At 41.9% G+C, this 10119-nt stretch overlaps 1 long non-coding RNA gene across 1 annotated transcript; it reads left to right on the forward strand.

Moving 5' to 3' along the window:
* The first annotated feature begins 280 nt into the window (after positions 1-280).
* Positions 281-1854, forward strand: LOC115068493. Its single transcript, XR_003847834.1, has 3 exons — positions 281-424; positions 1112-1203; positions 1724-1854. It is a non-coding gene; the product is annotated as an uncharacterized LOC115068493 (long non-coding RNA).
* Positions 1855-10119: the final 8265 nt, after the last annotated feature.

Consider the following 10119-nt stretch of genomic DNA (forward strand, 5'->3'; position numbering starts at 1 on the left):
ACTTGTAACAGAAGTTAAAGGTATGCCAACCTTTCTTTCCCAATGCTGGGGGAGGGACACCCTTGTTGACATCCGGAGACTGGGTCATTCATTCATAGCCCTCAGGGAAAGCTAGGCTTACCTGGCTTCAAAAGGAGACATAAATCCAGCTGTGATGGCTCATGTCTTTAATCCTTGAGAAGCAGAAGCAGGCAGATCCTTGTGATATCAAGGCTCACCTGGTCTACATAGTGAGATCCAGGCCAGATGGGGCTACAGGGAGACCCTGTCTCAAAGCAAAACAAAACAAAAAAAGGACGCATCAAGATCTTACTGCCCATTAGGTGGTAAACTGGACTTTTCACCTGGAGCCACCTCAGCCAGTTCAAAATTGCACATGTTCACCGTGACACAGAGCTACAAACTCACCAGTCTGAAGCATCAGGTTGGATATTCAGGATGGCCAAAGTGCTGTCCTGAGTATGTGCTTGTCTAGGGCACCATGACCTTTCCTCTGTCTCCTCTCTCTCTGTCTCTCTGTCTCTGTCTCTCTGTCTCTCTTTGTCTCTCTCTCTCTCTCTCTGTGTTTGTATGGGGATTATACCAATGGGTATGGGGGTACACATACTTGGCATCTGTGTGGAAGTAAGAGGATGACCTCATGTCAGTCCTCACATGTTTTCTATCTTTTGTTTGAGACAGGGCCTCAAACTTGGTACTTTGCCAGATAGACCAGGCTAGCTGGGATCCTCCTGTCTCTGCTTCACAGCACTGAGGTTACAGGCATGTGCCACCGTGCATGGCTTTTTATGTGCATACTGGGGATTAGAACTCAGGTCTTCATGCTTGTGAGGTCAGTGCTTTACCAACTGATCTATCTCCCCAGTCCCTCCCTCTTCCCCTAGTTTTAAGTATGGCAGACAATCATTGACCTAAGTTCAGTGAATAAATATGCTAGCCACTTCCATACAGTCTCCTGAGAAGTTTGGGAGCAGAGGGTTTCTTCCTCTTTGCCCTTCAGAGATGGAGGTTCTCATTGTCATCACACGCTGGTTTGTCTTCGATGAGTAGAGACTTGTGGTAGGTTGGTCAGTAAGGAAGGGCTGGTTGGCATTGTCTCACCTTCCTGCAGGGACTGCCTGTCTTCACCATCCTTCAGCACTGGAATTATGGATGTTGGCCTCAGCTCACATGAGGATCCACTCAGCAAACCATGTTGGTGTGGTAAGCACTTTACTGACTGAGCCATCTCCCTAGCTCCACGTTAGGACTTTCGAGTGGGTGCCTGTTAGGGAACTCCTAAGAAAATAGGAAGCAACTGTGTTCTGGGTTTTGCATGCAGCCACCTTTATATGAAGGCACTGGAAGTGGTAGCTGGGTGTAGCTGGTTCTGGAGGCTGATAAGACACTTAGTGGATGTTTGGACCTTGCTGGGCTTACACAGTAAAAAGGCAGCTTTTATTTGGTTGCTGGTGTTTAAATGGCTCTGTAAGAAATGAGTCCTTCCCTCCATTCCACTGAAGCCCCCTGTTCTCTCAACCCACCTCTCAGGTCCAGCCTTTTCCATGGGTAGGGTGCTGGAGACACCCCGAGGGTGGGGTTAAATGTGTGTCATATATTACTTGGAAGAGAAAAGGCTGGATGCTTAATATATTTCGTTTTAAAGTCCCCCAGTCCAAAGAGCAGTGTTGAAGTTATGTTTGTAAATGTACTGTGTTGTTCCGTTTTTGTGTGTTGTTTAAAGGGACTGCCGTGAACTCTCGAGCTGCCCAGAGAGGATCTCCAGAATGAGATTTAAGATGAAGCATAGGAAAAGTGAATTTTTAAAACAAGGAAAAATGCTTTGGAATAAAGTCACTGATCTGTTAAACTGTTGGGAATGGTAAATAAAAACAATAGTATTATTAAAATCTGGAAGAATTGTTTCCCTTACTTTGAAATTAGTTTGTAAAAAAGTGTTTTGTTTACTATACTAAAATTTATCTTCAGCTTTTGAAATATGAGATTTTAGCCACCTAATAAGTAGTGCCAGAATATATTTTAACATTTAAATTGCTTTTTTTTAATTAATTTCTTTCTTTCTCTCTCTCTCTCTCTCTCTCTCTCTCTCTCTCTCTCTGTATACGGCTTAAACACAGAGGCTCATACATGCTAGTCAGGAGCTCTCCCCCTGAGCTATAGCCTCAGCCACTGAACCTTGTTTTAAAATGAGTGATAACTTTTAAGAGGGGTTGTATTACTTTTGGGAAATGACAATGTTTCTAGTAAAACATGTTATGTAGAAATGACTTATAAAGCCTACAGAATATGGACTAATGAATTCTAATTAACCTTAAAAATAACCCTTGTGTCTGGGTTGGGGCACCTCAATTTGGTATTCAACCCAAAAAGATAATGAACGAATGTGGGTGTGTTTGAGAATTAGCCTATCAAAGCACTGAAAGACAGTGCACCCATCTTTACTGCACACAGTAAAGGCTGACCACCTACGGGACACTTGACCTTGGGTGAATGAGATATTCTAAAACTAGGGATGAAAAAGCAGGCTGGTCTATTAGGCGTGGCTCCAAACTTATACTTCCTCAGTGAAGCTGGAGAAACCAGTTTGAATAAAAATGTGAGTGAGGCCCGACCTGGGAGCAAGGTTCCAGGAGACAGACAGTTCTAAGAGATAGCTGAAGGAACAGGTGTCCCCCAAGTTCAGACCCACTCTTCAAAGCTAAATTTAAGAGTCAAGCTTTTTTGTTCAGGTAATTGTAATATTGGCATAATAATAGCTCATGTTACTGACTTTAAAATGTCAGATAATGTATAAGGAGAATTCCCTTATAGTTTAAGCAGAATTCTAGTATAGAACACAACCAACTGGGACTTGAGAAAAATTAAATTAGATTCAAGTACAGTTTTAAGATGTACTACAGAGAGTTCTGGTGTTGCAATTTCCTCCATTTCTACCAATGGAAACATCTTGCAAAGTTGTAACAGAATTACCAGCAGAATATTGATATGGGTGTAGCCAACATGGATAACAGGTCCATTAAACAGGGATCCCTTGAGTTGTCTTTTAAAGCCATGCCCATCCCTGGTCCCTCGAAGCCACTAATCTTAGCTCTACTTCTATAATTTATCATTTAAAGAATAAAATACAAATAGAATTAATTAGTGTCTAACCATTTAGGATAGTCATTCTTTCCCTCAGTGTACTTGGCCCAAGATTCGTCCAACTTACTGCGTCTATCACCAGTCATTTTGTTTTTAGTTACTGAGTACTATTCTAGACTATGGCTGTATCTGCTGACATCCAGGCTGTTTACATGTTTTGCCTATTGTGAAAAAAGGATTTTAAAAGACAGAATTACAGAAATTGTCTTATTATAGAGTATTAATAGGAAGAAAGAGTAAGATTAAAAAGTTTAGAGTCATTGGAGATTAAAACAAATTGTGAATTATGGCGCTGTAGCTCAAAGTAGTTTGATTGTCCAAATGGAGGAGGTATTTATGATATTTAATCAAACTTAAATACATGATTGGTCAGTGTCTGCAATACAATTTAAAAATAGGTCTTTGGGGCCTATGTTTTCATTTCTGCTCTCAATCTAAATGATTGCTTAACATACACTATTAATGCACACTTATCTTGGGCGCTGCTGACGCATCTTGTGTTTGTTGAAGCTGGCAATGAGATTGCACTTGATCATGTGACAGTAATTCAGCTGCCAAACTCAATTGTGGGATATTTTAAAAACACTAAATACCCTCTGCACTTGGCATCTCTGATGAAGGACTTAATTAAATAAACATTCACTTATGAACTGAAGTACCAGTGTGGGTACTGGCAGTGAAGCTTGTAGCTAATTGATGGATGGTAGGAAATCAGTTAAGAGACGCTCAGAAACATGTGGTTATGTTGAAAGGAAGAAGAAAAGGCCTCTCCGCTGTCCCCCAGATCCCACAAAGTGTGAGCATGTCTGCTCAGGCCTCACAACAGCCCTGACAGGGATGGTGAAGGAAAATGTCCAACTACCCTACAGATTGAAGAAGCAAGTTACCTGTGGATGCGTTTGCTGTGACTCACAGAACTTCTCAGGGCAAACACACTTTAGCATGGCCAGTAAAATATCACTTGCTTAGTTTATTTTTATTAGGACAGTCTTTTTAAAAATTCTGCTTTAATCTCATAATAATCTTTAAGAAGTATTGTTAGCTGCCCTTTGGGCTTTTATGGAGAGTTGGAGACATTGCAGTGCAGAAATCAGGTTAGTCTGAAACATGCCGTGGAGATGGGCACTTGAATGGAGTCTCATTTGTCCTTCAAGTGGGATGCTATGGAGGGGACTGCCCGGAAAAAAAGAAAGCTGAGCTCTGTGTGAAAGAAAGACAGAGTGAGTGTAGCAATTTTGCCAGGCACACCTTGAGAGAGGAAAAAAAAATTCTCTTGCATGCTTTTGGTACCTAGTCTGGCCCACAGCAAGGGTTCAATAAGTCTTTGTTTCATGAATGAGAACATGGCTAACAAGAAGACAAGCTAAAATAACTTTTCAGGTTATGACGAAAGATGCCTGTATCGGACAAGTGCGTTCCTTGTGCTGAGTCTCTCTGGTCACAGAACAAACTCTGTCAGAACTTGGTAGTTGATATCCTTAGCCTTGTTCCCTGGATTCCCCTGAGCAGTTCTTTTGGGAACCCGACATCCCTCCTGCAGTCAGATAGCAGCTGTGGCTGGGCTTTCTAGAAGTTCCACTTCATGGTTGGATGTTGGACCCTCTCCCTCTGAGGACTGGCCTCTTTCTCGAGGACTCTCTGACTGAGTAGTTGGATTATTAACATGGTGTGGCTTAGGACTTTCCAAAAGCACAATGGTGGAAGTTTCTAGACCTTCCAAAATCTAAGGCCTAGAACTACTGTCGTGTTCATTAGTATTAGTTAAGCAGTTGTGGGAGCAGACCAGGTTCATAGGGAGGGCACTTGACTCCACATCTGGGTGGCAGGGGATGAGGGGGCTCCACTGTTGTTTCCACAATAGCTGTCTAACACCAGCTGGGTGTCCTGTGACTTAATATAGTGCTCAATCTATTAGCTGGAGTCAGTGCAGACCCAGGGGTTAAGGGCTCCGTCCCACAAACTTTGTTTTAGTAGCTGTGGTCACCCAACTTTCTGTCTGGCTGAGCACAAATTTGAAGGTCCTCCTGGTACTACTCCAGGTTTGATGGTTCTTTGGCTATGCTTAAGTACAGCTTATTATAAAGGATACAAAACCAGACAGATGCAAAGGCACACAGCATGATGACCTAGAAAGTTCTTGAGTGCTGCTGGGCTCCTGCCTCCTCTGCAGGGACCACCCTCCCAGTACATTAATGTGCTCACTACCATGGAAGGTGCTCGAACCCCCTGTTCAACAGTATCCTTCCAGGCTTCGTTGCCTAGACGTGATGGATTGTGTATTGCTGGCTCTTGATACTTAACTCAGGCTCCAGGCTTTTCTCTCACCAGAGGTTAGAAAGGAGGCTGAGAGTTCCAACCCTCTAAATGCTGTGGTCAACATTTCCCTTGAAACTGTCTTCAGATACCTTGCTAGCATAAACCCAAATATAGCCCCAAAGTTATTCATTAATAATGATCTATAACATTCCTGTCACTCAGGAATTTCCGGTGGGTTCAAAGCTGTGTGCTTGGAACAGGAAGCAGAGACAAAACCAAAATAGACTTGTTATGACACCATAAGGCAGGTGACAGGGAATGTGCAGCCAGCTTCCACCCACCACTCTGACCCTTGGCAGACAAGTCAGCCCATTACCTTACATGCAGTGGATGGCATTTTGGGAGCATTTGCCTCTTATTTACTTGGAAAATGACTCTGTGTATTGCTATTGCCCACAGAGCAGGTTCTTGCAAAGCTGGTGCTATGCCCTGTGTACCAATGCCACCAGGGATGAATAAGGGAAAACTGATGTAGCCACGTGTGTGAAGGGCAGAACAGGGCGAAAGCAGCCTGCACCAGCCTTGGTGTTGGGCTTATTCCCACTTGCCTCTTGGTTAGCAGGCCCTAACCATGGCACTCGGCTCTGCCTTGGGGAGAGAAGGGTTTAAACTTTCTTTTTTCCTTACACTCGAGGTCTCCATTCCTACCTGCCCCATCTTTGCACGCTGTTCACTCACTAACCCTTGACTTGGACCTTGTGGGTTTCAACTGTTTTATTCTACTCACACACTGTTCTTTCAGACCGGATTCCTTGTCCCTGACCCTCCAACTCAGCCGTCTTTTGCTGGCTTCCCAAATGCTTTTCCATCCAGTTCTTGCTTAAAAAGCTATTTTAGTGCCTGACTATGGATTTTTGGCACCATTTTCTTACCAGCCCTAACTTGGAGGTTCTTCTGGGGACTCTTGCTAGAGTGTTTTGTTTTTAGGATTTTCTAGTCCATACTCCCAAAATAATGAAAATGATCATTTTGTCTTTGGGAAAACCTTATTGTCTCCATTCAAATATTTAAAAATCCTTAATGTGCCTAGGCCTGAAGTTTTATTTGTAAGGGACATATTCTGACAAGCCGTCAGTGACAGCCTACGATATAAAATTCCCTATGCCCCTTTGGTTTAACAGTCATCTTCATAAAAGAATTTCATCTGCTCTCTGGTTCAAGGTAACCATGTATCTGAAATCTTCAAGTGCAGAGAAACTTTTGTATCCCTCCCACACCCCAGTGCTAGCTTGGAGTTTGGCCTCAGGCAACAACCAACTAACTGTGCCTTGAAGATAATCCTCTGGGGAGTTAATTAGGACAGACTGAATAATTTATGGTGCAGTTTTGGTGAACTAAACAGAGAAAAGATTTTTCAAGTGTCAAGCATTGAAGCAGTCCTTCCCTACCATCCTGGCTCTTATCTCTACATTCTTCATACTATACAATAAAGAAAGGTAAACCTGTTTTTATGGAGTTAGGACCATCAGTTATGTTTCAGTGTTTACTATGAGTTTACCAATGGACTGGGCTCCATGGAAGTTTGAGTTGTGATTATATAGTGGTTGTGTGTGTGTGTGTGTGTGTGTGTGTGTGTGTGTGTGTGTGCAGTAGAAGCCTAGGCAACCTTCAAGACCCACCTAGGTCCATTATCCTGGAAGTTTACCCCAAATTCTTCTTCAAAATTAGTAATTCTCTTGTTCATATTCTACAGAATTCTGTACACAGTATATCATAACTTTTGAGATGCTGTCTTATGATTATACAGTGACTCATCTGTCTTAGCATTCAACCTGAGCAACATGGGAGTGAGGACTGTTGACTTTATTTCTTATCCAGTCATTTTAATTGATGATATACCAGGCTTTATATACCTGACCTTCCTTATCCATAATTTTCATTTACATATATTTGACGAATTAGAAATCAAAACTATTTGAAAAAAATACAACTATTTTGGAAAAGTGCAGAGTTTCTAATTGTCATTATCCACCAAACAATGTAACAGTACAACTAATTGCGTAGTACGTTAGGCATTGGGTCTTGTAAATAATCTAGAGGTGATTTAAAGTACAAGAGAGAATACATGTAGACTCTAGACCATCTTATGTAAGAGCTTTGAGCATCTATAGAGTTGGGTGTCGTTGGGGGAGAGGGGCATTCTAGAAGCAGTGCTCCATGGATACCAGGTTACAACCATATTTGGTCCTAGCAGTCCAAAGACTGATTCCTCATGCTGTATATATTCTGTGCATTTTTAATCAAACATTTTATATCTGCATTTTCACTGAATACTCTTTTTTTTGTTCCCTACAGACAACTGAGACATTCAGCCATTGTCAGGTGTTACATGACCACAAGGTGGTTGAGTTTTAACACATCTTGCATGCCAGATGTGTCTTGTTCATAGTCTTTTCTCTGTCAAGAACAGCCTGCAGTATCAGCTCTGGCAAAGTCCTTGAGGTTAGAGACTTGGCTCATGATCCCGATACCTTCAACTGTATTTTGCTCATATAGACGATTCCATACTGCATGTGTGTAAGTGCACCTGTGTCATGTAATGACCATGGAGAACAGAAGAGGGTGTTGGGTCCTCTGGAACGGGACTTACAGATGGTTGTTAGCTCCCATGTGGGTGCTGAGATTAGAACCCAGGTCTTCTGCAAGAACAGCCAGTGCTCTTAACCATTGAGTCATCTCTCCAGCCCTATTTTGCTCTTTTCCGAAAGAGTGACTGACTGACTTGAAAAGCACAGGATAGCTTCCTCTTAGAAGGAACCTGGAGAATCAAGGAGATGTGGCTGAAGCCAGAACACATTCATCTGTTATTGGGCAGTGGATCCTAGCTAGCTTTTCCTGCACCACCTTACAGATTGTTTTTTTAGCTAGTATGGTAGCTGAATTTTATTTTCATCTTGGAGTGTCATCATATTGGTGGTATTTTTTCTATGCTCTTTATCCCTTGTCCTGATCTTTCCAGTCAGAACTTTGGATTTTTTTGTCCTCCCTAACATGCTATTCTATGTTCTGCAGATTGTGAGACGTGCTTCAGCTCCTCAGCTACTGTCTTTGAATTAAAGAGCTGAATGACTGTAGAATTTCCCAAGAAAATCAGTAGACATTGACTATGTTGAACAACTGAGTATATATTGTTAGTTTTTTGTTATTGGTGTGTACATTTGTTGTACAAAATGGTTTTATTGAGACTTTTTCATAAATGTGCATCATATACAAATGAAGTGTGTTATTTCTAGTTTCTCTTTTTTAGAGCATAGCTAGACTTCCCTTTCCTAGGCTTTGATTCTGTCACTGGCTTGTAACAATCCCCCTCTCCTTAAAACCTTAGCTTACATGTATACCTTTTCCAAGTGCCCCATCACACAGTGACTGGAAATATACTGTATGTTCTATTATGCTCTGTGTCTGATTGGGTATGCTGATATTACCTGCCCTTCTCCCATCAGCTAAGGCTCTGGATCTGTGTGCTTCCTGCACTCTTTCTGACCATCTGCATTGAACTAAGCTGTGCTACTACTGGAAACCTTTCACTCATCTCTCAAAACAAAGGAGGACAAATCAAATTTCTGCTTTCTAGAAACATCTCTCCTGCTTAATCTTTCTATCTGTATAGGTAATTTTATGGTCTAGATCTCATGGAAGTGGCTGTCCATGGCAAATTGTAATATTCTGGGCTTAGCATCCTTCCTAATGCAAACTCTAGGCAACTTTCAGTGGATTGAAGCTATCATTCAAGATGAAGCCTGTTTGGCATCCCTAGCAGCCAGATGTCTCTTGACTGGATCATTCCTCCTCACTCACTTCCTAACTACTTTTGTCAACCTTTTGGCTTTAACTTTTGTTCTGATGTCATGATTGTCTTCCATTGTCAGTTTTGAATGCAGGGCACGTCCACTGAGGCAGTCTGGTGATCTTTTGCTGTACCTGATTTCCTGTGAATGTGTTTCTGTATGTACATGCCCCACTTCCACTGAGGCTTTTGTTTCTACTCAATCTGTCTTTTAACATGTAGTGCCTAATTCATTAGAGATGGCCTTGCCTATAAGGAAAGGTGTTGACCATTCTTTTCATAAAACCATACACAGTTGTCCTGGAGTTGCTTGCTGTGAGATTTCAACACTTCCGCCTTATTGGTGCTACCCGGTAAATCATTCAGAGACATTTCCATTTTCTCTAGTTCTTTGTACACAGAGTCACTAATTAGATCTCTGAACACAGCAATCAAGGCAGGAATATGCCATTTAATAAGTTTATTCATCAGGGTTCTCTGGAGAAATGGAACCAGTAGGATGCATACAAATTTATCAGAAATTGGCTCACATGATCAGAGATTATAAGTACTGTAATCTGCAATCTGCAAGCTAGAAGGCAAGGAAGCTGATGGTTGTAACTTGATCAGAAGGCCTGAGAACCAGGGCAGCCAATGCCATAAGTCCCAAGAATTAGCTGCAGTGCCCAAGGGCAAAAGACAATGGATATTTTGGCATTAGAAGAAAAGAATAAGTTGACTCCTTCACTTTTGTGCTGTATTCAATGGGTGATGCTGTGTACATTAGTGAAGGCGGATCTTCCTTACTCATCCTGCTGATTCAAATGTCAGCCTCTTCTGGAAGCAGTCCTACAGTCACACAGAAGTAATCATTAAATAGCTTTTAGAACATTCCT

Source organism: Nannospalax galili, unplaced genomic scaffold, assembly GCF_000622305.1.
Source record: "Nannospalax galili isolate Female #2095 unplaced genomic scaffold, S.galili_v1.0 scaffold1129, whole genome shotgun sequence".
Classification (NCBI taxonomy): domain Eukaryota; kingdom Metazoa; phylum Chordata; class Mammalia; order Rodentia; family Spalacidae; genus Nannospalax; species Nannospalax galili.